The sequence below is a fragment of the Eptesicus fuscus genome, chromosome 3 (genome assembly GCF_027574615.1).
Source record: "Eptesicus fuscus isolate TK198812 chromosome 3, DD_ASM_mEF_20220401, whole genome shotgun sequence".
Taxonomy (NCBI): Eukaryota; Metazoa; Chordata; class Mammalia; order Chiroptera; family Vespertilionidae; genus Eptesicus; species Eptesicus fuscus.
In genome coordinates this window covers 48,151,103-48,164,301 of record NC_072475.1, presented here as the reverse complement: position 1 = coordinate 48,164,301, position 13,199 = coordinate 48,151,103, and the positions used below count along the sequence as shown (strand labels likewise).

Below are 13,199 nucleotides of genomic sequence, written 5' to 3'. Positions count from 1 at the left end.
CTGAAGTTTGGAGTCTCTATTGTTAGTGGCTGATGTGGAAGTGACTTTACCTAAGTAACTAGAGGCCTGGTGCAGGGGGAGGGGACGTGGGAGGTTGGCCAGCTGGTCAAACTCCCGGTCGAGGAGACAATTTGCATATTAGGTTTTTATTATATAGGATGCTCATTCATCTAGATGAATGTCTATTACATTCTTGCAATTCTTCCTTCAGCTATACATCAATTCAATCCATCATCCGTATCCCCAAGGGCATTATTTTACTGAAACGCACCCTTGTCAAGCTTCTTAAAATAGCATTCAAGGCTCTTTACTAAGTAATCACAATTTCTAGGTCTACTTTCTGCCATTTATCTCTACAAGTCATATGATCTAATCACATAATACTTCTAACAACACAATACTAAGTGTTGTTATTAAAAATATCTTCATGTTTTATATCTTTTCATTCATGCTGTTCCACCTTCCAAGCACCATCTCTTCTTCTGCCTGCTAAGAGCTACTTTTACAAGTGGCCAATCTAAAATGTTCTATTCACATTGTAGTGAGTTTTTTTTTTTCTCCCCTCCCTTAACTAAAATTAATATCTCCTTCATATGTGTTTTCATAAAAGTTTATATTTGCTTTTATAATTATGTGTATGTGATTGTTTTCTTTAGAATTGTGTGTGTGTGTGTGTGTGTGTGTGTGCATGAACGCGCATGTGTGTTATAGATGTTGTGAGTTCCTTGGAAGCATAGACTAAATCTTGTTGTCCTTGGCTTTCTCAATGCCCTATATTGTATTTGATAAATTTAATTAACAAATTTACCAAATACAATTTACCAAATATTGTGACAAACACCTGGTAATTGAGCTTTCTGCTGTTTATATATTTGTTTTTTATTGGTTTGATTTAATATCAATAGAGACAAAATATATATATATATAGACAACACCCATGGGACTACCTAACTAATAATAATATATCATATATTCTTCAGATTTAAAAACAAATAAAGTATTACACATCAAGTTGTGATAACATCCTAAACCTCAATTCTCTCTCCCAATGCAGATGTTTCCATGGATTTAGTGCATATGCAATCTATATTTTCATATCTTTTCTAAATACACATGCATACAAAAAAGAGGACCAAGATAGAGGCATAGGCCTACCACAACAATTTTGAAACTACAACGAGAAAACAGAGCAGACACCATCCAGAACCACCAGAGGGCTGGCTGAGCAGATGCTCTATAACTAGAATAAAAGAGAGGGGGATGATGCTGATGCCGGTGAGCCAAAGATCAATCCATCATCAGTATCCCAAATGGCATTATTTTACTGAAACGCGCCCTTGTCAAGCTTCTTAAAACAGCATTCAAGGTGGTGTCTGATCATCATGGGGTGGGAGACTTTAAGAACTACGGCTCTGGTGACACAATGGCGGCCTGGAACGTGCTCTGCGCAGTTCCCCCGGCGGTCTCCGACTGAGGGGACGGCTCCACTCGCTGCCGAGCATGGACAGACAAGCCCCTGGGAGACATGGGGTGGGAGACTCCGCGCTTGCTGACCTCCGAGTCCTTCAAGAATCTCAGCGCCCCGGAAGCGGCCAGGTGCGCACGCCCGGCGACCGGCCACTGCTGCAGACCTGAGCGCTGACGCAGCGACCCCGGACCAGCCCGCCACCGCGCACCGGGCACACCAGAGCTTCGCCGAGCCCGCCGCCCAACGAATTCCATGGCAGCCGCCCCGGAGCTTTGAGACAATGGCCGAAGGAATTGCTGAGAGGGAATTGACCGACAGGAATTGGGATCAAGAAGACGAAGCCCCGCTGGGTCCCGGGTCAGGGTGAGGCTGAGTCCTGGGTCCGGGTGAGGCTGCACGCCCCTGGGTCCGGGTGAGGCCACACGCCCCTGGGTCTGGGTGAGGCCTCACACCCCTGGGTCTGGGTGAGGCTGGGTCCTGGGTCCGGGTGAGGCCACGCCCCTGGGTCTGGGTGAGGCTGGATCCCGGGTCCGGGTGAGGCCACGTGCCCCTGGGTCCGGGTGAGGCCACGCGCCCCTGGGTCTGGGTGAGGCTGGATCCTGGGTCCGGGTGAGGCCGCACACCTCCGGGTCCGGGTGAGGCCGCGTGCCCGTGGGTCCGGGTGAGGCCACACACCCCTGGGTCCGGGTGAGGCTGGGTCCTGGGCCCGGGTGAGGCCGCATGCCCCCGGGTCTGGGTGAGGCCGCGCGCCCCTGGGTCCGGGTGAGGCCGCGCGCCCCTGGGTCCGGGTGTAGCTGGATCCTGGGTCCGGGTGAGGCCGTGTGCCCCTGGATCCGGGTGAGGCTGGGTCCCAGGTCCGGCTGAGGCCGCGCGCCCCCAGGTCCAGGCGAGGCCGTGCCCCTGGGTCCGGGTGAAGCTGGATCCCGGGTCTGGGTGAGGCCGCGAACCCCTGGATCCGGGTGAGGCTGGGTCCCGGGTCTGGGTGAGGCCGCGCCCCTGAGTCCAGGAGAGGCCACGCGCCCCTGGGTCCGGGTGAGGCCACGCGCCCCTGGATCTGGGTGAGGCTGGATCCCGGGCCCAGGTGAGGCCGCACGCCCCCGGGTCTGGGTGAGGCTGCGCACCCCTGGGTCCGGGAGAGGCCGCGCGCTCCTGGGTCCGGGTGAGGCTGGAGCCCTGGTCCGGGTGAGACCGCGCACCCCTGAGTCTGGGTGAAGCCGTGCCCCTGGGTCCTGGCGAGACCAAACCAGAGGGAGTCGAATCTGCATTACCACCATTTGTCCACCATCCAGAGCTGAAAAGTCAGTGCCGACATGTACACATAAGGAACTGGTGGACATTGAAATTGGGTCTCAAAAGAACTGTTGGTCCAGAAAGAAACTCACTACAGACTGATTCATTTGCCTGTCAGCATAACTATTATTGCTCGTCTCACATTCGGTTCTTGTAAGTATATTTCTAGTAACACATGATCTCACTCATTTAGGGGAAATGATGAACAACATAGACTGATGAACAAGAACAGACCCAGAAACAAGGAGGCATCGACCAGGACTGTCGGGCCTCAGAGGGAGGGTAGGGGAGGGTGGGGGTAGCGGGGAGAGATCCACCAAAGGACTTGTGTGCATGCATACGAGCCTAACCAATGGTTAAGGACAACAGGGGGGTGGGGGCATCCGTGGGGAGGGGTGTGGGATGGGAATGGGGGGATGAGGACAAATATGTGACACCTCAATCAATAAAGAAATTTAAAAATAAATAAATAAATAAATAAATACACATGCATACAAATAAATAAAATATATGACTCTTTGATGTGTTTTTATTTATTCATTTATTTATTTGTTCTTAACAGACTTTTAAGTGACCAGATCAAAGGCAATTTAGGAACAGAAAGCAATTTCAAAGCCCTGCAACATGTCCCATGCATTCTAGCTATAAGACAGATGGATTTACATCATAAATGACAGCTTAATTTTGGCCCTAGTAAGCCCTTAGACTGCGCTCTCTCAAAACAGCTGCTTCTGGAAGAGAAATTATCAAGTGCATAAATAGCTAAAACCTGTAGTCTTTTCTGATTGTTTTTTTTTTAAACCTAGTAATGTGCATTTACAGTTCCTCCTTCATAGCTTGATAGATCATTTCTTTCCAGTGCTGAATAATATTCCACTTTCTGGATGTGCCATAATTTATTTATCCATTCACCTCCTAAAAGACATCTTGGTTGTTTCCAAGTTTGGGCAATTATGAATGAAGCTGATAAAAATATCCATGTGCAAGTTTTTGTGTGAACATAAGTTTTTAGTTCATTTGGGTAAAAATACCAAGGAGTGTGATTGCTTGATTGTATGGAAAGAATATATTTAATTTTGTAAGAAATGGTCAACCTGTCTTCCAAAGTGACTGTACCATTTTGCATTTCCACCAGCAATGATGAAGGTTTTTGTTGCTCCACATTCTTGTCAGCTTATGGTGTTTTCAGCTTTTTATTTTGGCTTTTCTAACAAGTGTGCAGTGGTATTTCATTGTTATTTTTATCTTTTTATTTTTTAAATATATACACATACTACCATACTAAATGTATTTTTATAGACTTTTTTTGTCTTGACCCAACACCTTTATTTATTTATTTTTTAAATTCTTTATTGTTTAAAGTATTACATATCTCTCCTTTTCCCCCCATTTACCTCTCCCCGGCCACTGACCTCTCCCCAGCCACTCCCACCCCCCAGCACAGGCCCTCACTCTCCTAGTGTCTGTGTCCATTAGTTATGATTATATGCATGCATACAATTCCTTTGGTTGGTCTCTTACCCTCCCTCCGATCCCCACTCTCCCCCAACCCCCAGCCTTCCCTATGAGGTTTGATGGTCTGTTCGATGCTTCTCTGTCTCTGGATCTATTTTTGTTCATCAGTTTATGTTGTTTATTTTATTCCACAAATGAGTGAGATCATGTGATATTTATCTTTCTCTGACTGACTTATTTCGCTTAGCATAATGCTTTCCAGGTCCATCCATGCTGTTGCAAATGGTAATAGTTCCTTCTTTTTTATAGCGGTGTAGTATTCCATTGTGCAGATGTACCACTGCTTTTTGTTTGATTTTCAGTTAGCAATAATCACGCCTCGGATAAACCTCATTGGCTATGATACTGCCATTGTGCAAAGCTACCACTGTTTTTTAAGCCACTCATCTGCTGATGGGCACTTAGGCTGTTTCCAAACCTTAGCTATTCTAAATTGTGCTGCTATGAACATAGGGATGCATATATCCTTTCTGATTGGTGTTTCTGATTTCTTGGGATATATTCCTAGTAGTGGGATTACTGGGTCAAATGGGAGTTCCATTTTTAACTAAATGTATTTTGTGACTTTCCTTTTTACTTATCTATAAATATTAATTCTTATACTTTGTTATTTATTTTAATTTATATAGTATTCTCTCACATAAGTATATCATAATCAATTTATTAATTTTTCAACTATTAGAACTATTTCTAATTTTTGCTTCACAATTAACATTTTAATGAGCATTCTTATAAATGTTTTCTTACATACATGTGTATGAATTTTTCTAGGAGTTTTACCTAGAAGTGGAATTATTTGGACATTTTCTGAGGCCAGATTTCTCTTTAAGAGGATTTCATAAACTAGCAGTATATTACATAGTTGTGTCTCCAAAACCTTGCCACACCTTATTTTTTGCACTTGCCTTGTTGTTGTTGTTGTTGTTATTAGTCAATATTATGGCTGCTTATTTTCCCTTCTAATTTTCCTGGCCCATAAATAAGTGGTAACTGCATGAAACGGATGCCATCCGATTCTTTCCTGAGAACAATGACTCTCTGCAGTACTCTTTATTCATATGGCCTCAATCAGTTTTGTTTTTGGATTTTGTCTTGGTAGCACTGGGAAAAACATTAAAGGATCTCTTCCCATTTTCTGCTCCTAACCCTCTACTCCCTGCTGACTGTGGGTGGTTATTATATATAGCTCTTACAGTTCTACCTTTGTCAACTAGTGAGAGTTCAAAGCACCACCAGCAGCTCTCCCTGGCTCCTTTTTCTTCTCTGCTAACATGTGATCAGATTCTTTCTGATGCTCTCCCAAGTGCCTTAGCACCAGTTCCTACTCAACTTCCCTTTCCCACCAAGAGTACCTTGGGATACTGGTCTAAATTTTGCCAAAGCCCATCATACCCTAACAGGCCTCTAATCATTCTCCCACTTCTCTATTCCCCTGCTGTTTCCCACAGCCTTTTCCTGACCATAGTCTGGCATTCCCACACTGATTAGCTGATTCATCATCTTTTCAGTGTCTATTTTTTAGAACCTCTGGGCTATGGCCCAGGAATAACAATATTCTCTCTGCTGCTTCCACCCACTTCTAGTCATCAACAGCAACCATGGCACCTGGTGTATCCAGCCTACACAGGCTCCTGACACACTCAAGTCCTGGCAGTTTAAACCTCTATGACTTGCAGGGGTGTTGGCCTTTTAACAACTGGATAAAAAAATGTGGGTGGAGTGCTCATCACCTCAGACCAGGCACTCCCTAGGGATGATAAATAGGTTTTGTAGACAAGTTTCCATCTACCTGCCACACCCATCGTCCCTAGAAGGAGCAAACATATTTTACATGCCCCAGCGTCCACCTCCCCTCATACCAACCACCACAGATGCATACCTGATCAAACACCATTTCCTTCACATGACACTTTCTCCTTTCTGTCCCTCTACTCCTTCCCTTAATCATTAAACCCATAAGACATCAGATTCTGGTCAGTATCAAACCATCGTAAGAACAAAGCCTCAGTTGTGTTGACCTGAGAAACAGAGATTCTGTCAAGCTATAGATAACATATTGATTTCAGTTGTGTTTCAGCCCCAGGCCCATGAAAGCAGAATGACCCTATGGACCACACCCAGATGAAACCAGGCAGAACAAAGCCATGACTGACATCAGGACCTGATACCCTGGCCACAACCAATCAATAGAGCCCAGGACCCCAACTCCTCTAACACCATGATTAATGATTTTTCCCCTATATAATCCATTCCCTGGAAGCCATTGGGAAATCAGGTCTTCAAACACAAGCTTACCTGAGACTCAGGCTTGGAACTGTTAATGTAAAAAAAAAAAAAAAAAAAATCAAACCTGTAAAGAATTTTTGTGTTTATTTGAGCCAAACTGTCAACAATTGCCAGGAAGCAAAATCTCAACCTATTGGGATAATGCTTTGGAGAATGGGAGTTTTTCACTTTGTTTTATACATTATAATCAAAGGAAGAGATGTAAGTGGGTTACATGAAATCCATCGATGATAGATTAGGGAGGCAGGAGAAAGCAAAGTGGGGGAAGTGGGAGAGGGGGTGGGGAGACCTCTGAGATTCGATAAAAAGTAAAATGATAGACACATATTTCTTTGACTTAGGTGAGTTCAGGATAGTTAACAGTCAACAATTAACATAACAATAACAATGAAGGAATTTGTGGTCTCTGTCCCAGGGCCCAGGTACTTGGCTGTGCCCTGAGGGATCCAGAAAAGGAGAAGTTACAAGTTACCCTGACATTTCACAGGTATATTATCTTAGATGCAAAAAAACACACAATAGACTCAGTAAAGATCAAAGTTGATCTTTGTCAAGGAAGATACTGGCCTAGGACAGGACTACCCACTATAAAGTGATTTTTAATTAAAGGTTTTCAATTTCAGGTCATCCTTTGTGGTTATTTGAGATCTCTTGAGTTTGTAAGACTGCCATGCAGGCCTTCCCTGAGTTACTCAGGTTAGTCTGTGGCTCTTTTTTCATCCACAACAACATTTCTTCAACTAATAAACTGTTAGTTTCTTGGCTGCTAACTCCTGCTTGAGTTTAATTGGGCTTTGGTGTGCACAGGCAAGCATGCCCCTTTAGTCCAGCAACAATCTCCCTCATTGTGTTAAGCAATAAACTCTACTTTCCTTTATTAAGAGGTTACTTTGGTGGTCAATAGTTTATCTTGGTGGTATTTTCAGAGAGCTGATATTGGATAGAACCACTAATTGGGTCCAATCTAATTGTCTCTGCCATCTAAGAAACCTAGAGACTGCTGCAGCTGAAGGTAGCAGCCAGACTTAAAACATCATAACATATAGCCAGGGATCACAGTCATACTCATTATGTGCAAAATGAATATGCAGAGGATGCTGGATGACAAAAAGATAATGGAACAAATATATGCATAGAAAAGAGACAATGGGAAAAAGTGTGGTCTCCGATAGTGTCCTCAATACCGGGCATTCTAGCTCTCCCACGTGTGATGCCTTAGTATAATTCCTTATTTCCTCTCTTGGAAATCTGCTCAAGTACCTGTGGTGTTGTGACAAGGCAGGGAAACTCTGCTTGTGTTTTGGGCTTTTATATATGTACTTATTTTTGCTGCTTTATCATGAAGTCTTAGTTGTCAACTGTTGATGTATAGAGAAGGAAATATATCCATCGCCCTTCCCCACAGATAGCAGAGAGCAACCACTGTATTTCTAATGATTTGACCCTAAACGTTCTGTGGAAGAAAAGAAGCCACATGTTAACCTGACTAACTCAGGGAAGGCCTGTGAGGCAGCCTTGCAAACTCAGATATCTAAAATAACCACAAAAGATGGTCTGAAATTAAAACCTTTTAATTAAAAAGCAATTTATAGTGGGGAGTCATGTCCTAGGCCAGTATCTTCCTTGACAAAGATCAACTTCTATCTTTACTGAGCCTATTGTCTTTTTGTATCTAAGATAACTACCCATGGAATGTCAGAGTAACTTGTAACTTCCCTTTTTTTCTGGATCCTCATTGTTATTGTTATCTTGTTAATTGTTGACTGTTAACTATCCTATACTCACCTAAGTGAAATAAATATGTGTCTATCATTTTACTTTTTATCCAATTTCAGAGGTTTCCCCGATTTGCTTTCTCCAATCTCCCTAATCTGTCACCAATGGATTTTATGTAACCCACTTAGGCCGCCCTCTGGATCCTGTTTGGAGCTCCCTGACCTCCTGGGACTGGCCACTGAAGATTGAAGCTGACCAGGCCTGACAAGGTCCCACAGACTTACATTACCAGGACAGAGCCTCAGGTAATGATTGTGGTGGCAGGACCTACTAGACAGCTCTGTATGCTTATCAAGGGGCAAAACTGGGAAAATAAGAACCTCATCCCCAGGATAATCTATCTTCCTCTTTCATATCATTAGTCAGGCAACTTAGACCCCTGATCCTTTCCTCCCTAAAGATATCATCTAGGCCTCATTTGTACTTCAGCTCCAGGCCCAGAAAAACAGCAAAGCCAGACAAGTGACGCTGTGGCAGCCTCAGGACCAGCGTTTACCTCCCAAGTCACTCAATAGGACAGTTTTTGAGCCTTCACCAACCAGTCTCTTGGGGAAATCGTGCTGCTGAACCCCTTGCTCCAACCATTGAGGAATCTATACAGTGTTCCCGTTGACTGCAATCAAAGTCCAACCCCCTGTGATCTCGATGCCCCCTCTCAGCAGGAAATAACTATGGAAGACATGACCTTTGTCCCTATTCCATAAAACAAAAAGGCTAGAATGTAAGGTCTGATTAAATAATTGAATTGATATCCCCTCCCCTGGGAATTAACCTTTAGGTCACTTCACAATGGACATTCCATTTGCTTAGACCATAATCTCTGCCCTCCAAACTTTCCCAGAATCCAGACCTACACAGAGAATTATCCGCCCAGAAAAAGCCCACCTAGAGTCCTTTAAAAACTCTGACTCCCCGTCTTTAGGTGCTGGTGCCATTTTGGGGTTCAGCCCATCTGGTATCCAGATGACCTGATAAATTTATAATCCCTTACCACTTTGGCCTCGTGCGTTCCTCCTTCGGCAACCCTAACAAAATTCTTTACAGGTTTGAATGTTTTTACAGTAACATCTTTCATGGAAATCTGAGCATACCACAAATGCAATGGAAAGTAAAAGCAATTTATAATGTCATGTGCAATTGAACAATGCAGATGTTTTTAACTTTGGATCCTTAAGGAATTTTGTATATTTTTGTTCTTATTGTTGTTCTTAGGAATGTTTTCTCCCCAGATCCCACCTGAACTTTTATGAACCTGTGTTGGCTGGAAGTAAGGCATATTTGAAATGAGAGTGTGTTTTTCAAAGTTTCAAAGCAGCGGTATATATTTTTTTCTTTAAATGCATTATATGCAAATAAAATCCAAAAGCTCTGGCTGAAGTGGGAGCAGGGGTTCTAAAAGGCTTCAGGGACTTCTTAGCATCTCAGTTCACAGCCTAATAGTGATTTTAAAGAAATCATCAAGGAACAGTTCAAAAGTCGACCTTGATAAGCTTTGTCTACTAAAGTGTGATTTTCATGCTAGTTTAGCTACCAAATCACTGTATGTTTGTGTGTTAACAAGTCACTTTCCAACCTAGGTGTAGAGGTCTTCAGCTGAGTCAGGAATCTATGCTAGTTGATGTTAAAAGTTTTTCTCATCCTGGAACATCCTGTGAGTTTAACTATTCATAAGTTTGTCTCTATTGAGGAGATATATGCACATATAACCTCTTTAACTTTTCCTTTGAATGATAGGTAAGTGTGTAATTGTAGGGGAAGGGAAGGTAGTAGAAAGTTTGGACAAGAATGCTAATAGGAGGCTGTGTGACTTGGTTCACCACCATCAGAAAGCTGGTTATGGGAACTTCATTCACTGACTTAGTTCTGGGCTCACTGTGAGATTGGGGAGAAGGCAACTTCTTGGGTCCTGATCTATTTCATTATCAGGAAAATTTGAGTTTTTATCTATGTTCATGGGAAAAAGAGCAGACATCATGAATAAATACATAATATAGCCTCACTGGTCTGTTCTTAAAATGTCAGATGAGAGACTCTTTAAAGATGAATATCTCTGAAGAAAAAAGAATAAATGAAAAAAAATCACCTCATTTTAATGTCATTAAAGCTTGTCAGAAAGCCTTAGTCAATTATGACATAATCTTCCTCGGAAAAAGTTGTAAGTTTTGCCAATTAAAATGAGGCAGTGAATGTAATACAAGTATAAGCTCCTGTTCTCATCTGTTCTTTTCTGTTATCCTGCAAAAATACAGAAACAGATCCCTAGAGAATTTCAAATTTTGTGTGATACAATCTGAGGTCTGGCAGTCTTTCAGATGCAGAATGTGGAAGTTAGCCTTGTTTCCTTGTGGGTATATCAAGAATGAAGTGTGTGTGTGTGTGGGGGGAAATAGAGGAAAGGGACACTCAGCAATCATTTTTTCATATATCTCAAAGTTTGAAAATAACTTTTGTTTAAATTTATCTTTTAAAGTGCTGCAACATCTCCAGAAAGTTAAGTATATTGTTTTATTAAAAGTTTTTTCATCCTAGAAAGTTTTCAGTAATGAGAAAGATCCAGTGGAGTTGCTGAAAAAGAGGAGGGGGCCGATTAGTTTAGAGTATCTAGTGTCTGGGTATGAGTGAGCAGATTGTCTTTGTTTGCTAAAAGCAATCTTAGGAGTGTAGTGAGATTTTGAATTTCTCCCGTTTTGCATTGTAACCCAAAGCCTTTGTGTAGGGCAGTGATGGGCAACCTTTTGAGATTGGTGTGTCAAACTTCGCCAAAAAACTGAGCATAACTCGGGTAGTGTGTCACTTTGAGGAATAAACATTATTTCGCAAATGTTTCATCCTCAGGAGCAGCAAATGTTTCATCCTCGGCATGCGGCTGCCTCAGCGGCCATGTGTCATCAGAAATGGCTACGCGTGTCAGTGCTGACACGCGTGTCATAGGTTCGCCATCACTGGTGTAGGGAGTGCCTAGGAGACCCTGAGAGGTGGAGAGACAGCATCTATCATTTTATATGAGAAGCGTTTTGAAAATGATAAAGTACTACAAATATTAAAGTGACATTATTTTAAAAAAAATAGAGATTATTATTACATATGGAATGGTTATGTTTGAATCAAAAGGAAAGCCTCTGATTCCTTAGAAGATTGGCTGCAGTCACTGCAATAATTTTAATGTGAGTGATTCTTTATCTTTTGAAAGTGCACTTGACTCTAGGAAACATCTCAATGTCGCCTGAAGTTCATTCCTGAAAATAAGGTAAGAAAAACTCTTTTTTGGTAGACATTCAGTTTTGATTATAAAGTAATATGCACAATTTCTCTGCAAGTCCCTCCCAAAGCATTGGTATTATAAATGGGATCAGCATATGGCTTCCTATGATGTTGACTTTGAAAGAAATTGACTTTACGATTTATTCTGTGTTTATTTTAACAAATCAACCTCTGATTACATGTTGTGTGGTAGAATCTGAAGTCTGGCAGTCTTTCAGAGGCAGAATGTCAAGTTAGTGACCCATGTTTTCTTGTGGGTACATTGGGACTGAAGTGGGGGGAAAATGGAGGTTTTATTTCTACAACTTGCGCAAGATTTTATTTATACAACTTACAACCTACTTTCTCTTGAAAGTAAGAGGAAGGAGTTGTCTATAGAGTTTTTAAATATACATTTGTATACTTTTACAGTACCTTAAAAGTAATAATTTAAAGTTCAAAAGTGGTTTGGAGATTAAGCTAATTTTAAATATAAATTGTCCTATCCCCAAATGTAAATTGGCCCAGATCAGTTTATCACATAGATCCTAAATGTTTTCAAAGACTAAGGTGGTAAGAGGATCAGATTTAATAGAATAAAGGAATTAAAATATTGGTTTGGCTATTTATTCGTGTGTGTGTGTGTTTGTTTGTTTGTTTGTTTTTCAGGTGAACCACTTCATCACTGCATTTGGGTCTTACTTTCTCCATTTATCAAATGGGTTGGGGAAGTTGGGCAGCTATCCTTCTCCTCACTATGTTTTGTAAATCCTGGATTTTCTTCATGATTCTTTCCTGTGGGTAAATGCAGAAAGAGAAGACATATGCTGGACAGACTAAAGTGGGAAGTTCCCTCGGGAGCTGGGGCATGTGGATCAACTCTGCTGTGCCTGGAATTGTTATTATGCTACAAGATGCCCGAAAACAACAAGGCCAGTCTTCTGCTCTACTGGCTGAGGCTGGCTGACATTTCTAGGCAAAACCAACAAGCTCTGAGTAAGCTGAGACCTTTAATGACCCCTGAGGGAGCTTGGAAATGTGTTTGGGAACCGAAATTTAATTTTATCCCAGAGATAGATGTAGGGAGAGGGGGAGTAATGCTTTGGAGGGCCAATAGGAATGTGATAACAGTATTTTTAAAATGAAAGAATCAGAGAATACTTATTGCTGGAAGGGCTTTCAGAAGTCTAGTTCCAGACCTTTCTTTATTGATGGGGGTAAAATAGGACCAAAGAGAAGTTTCTTGCCCTGAGGTATCACAATTACCCCATGGCAGAGCCACAACCAGATCTAGGACATCCTAATTTAATGTCCAAGGTTATTCTATACCTTAATTTGGTTCACTCATTTAATAGCATTTTCTACAACATAGGCACAATGTTGAGATCTACTAAATCTCTTTCTTCCCAAGAGGTTAAGAGGATGATGATCATTAGGTATCTTTTTGAGTTGAGTTTTCATTTATTGGGCCAATTTGCACATTGTCAGGTACTGCTAATAAAAAGTAATTTAGAGCCCAGTTGGTGTGGCTTAGTGATTGAGCATGGACCTATGAACCAGGAGGTCACAGTTTGTTCTATTCCCAGTCAGGGAATATGCCAGGGTTGTGGGTTTGATCCCCAGT

The 13,199-nt window shown here is 42.1% G+C and overlaps 1 pseudogene; it reads right to left on the bottom strand.

Moving 5' to 3' along the window:
* Nucleotides 1-4,458: 4,458 nt before the first annotated feature.
* LOC114235195 (U4 spliceosomal RNA) lies at nt 4,459-4,636 on the bottom strand (annotated as a pseudogene).
* Between the last annotated feature and the right edge of the window lie 8,563 nt (nt 4,637-13,199).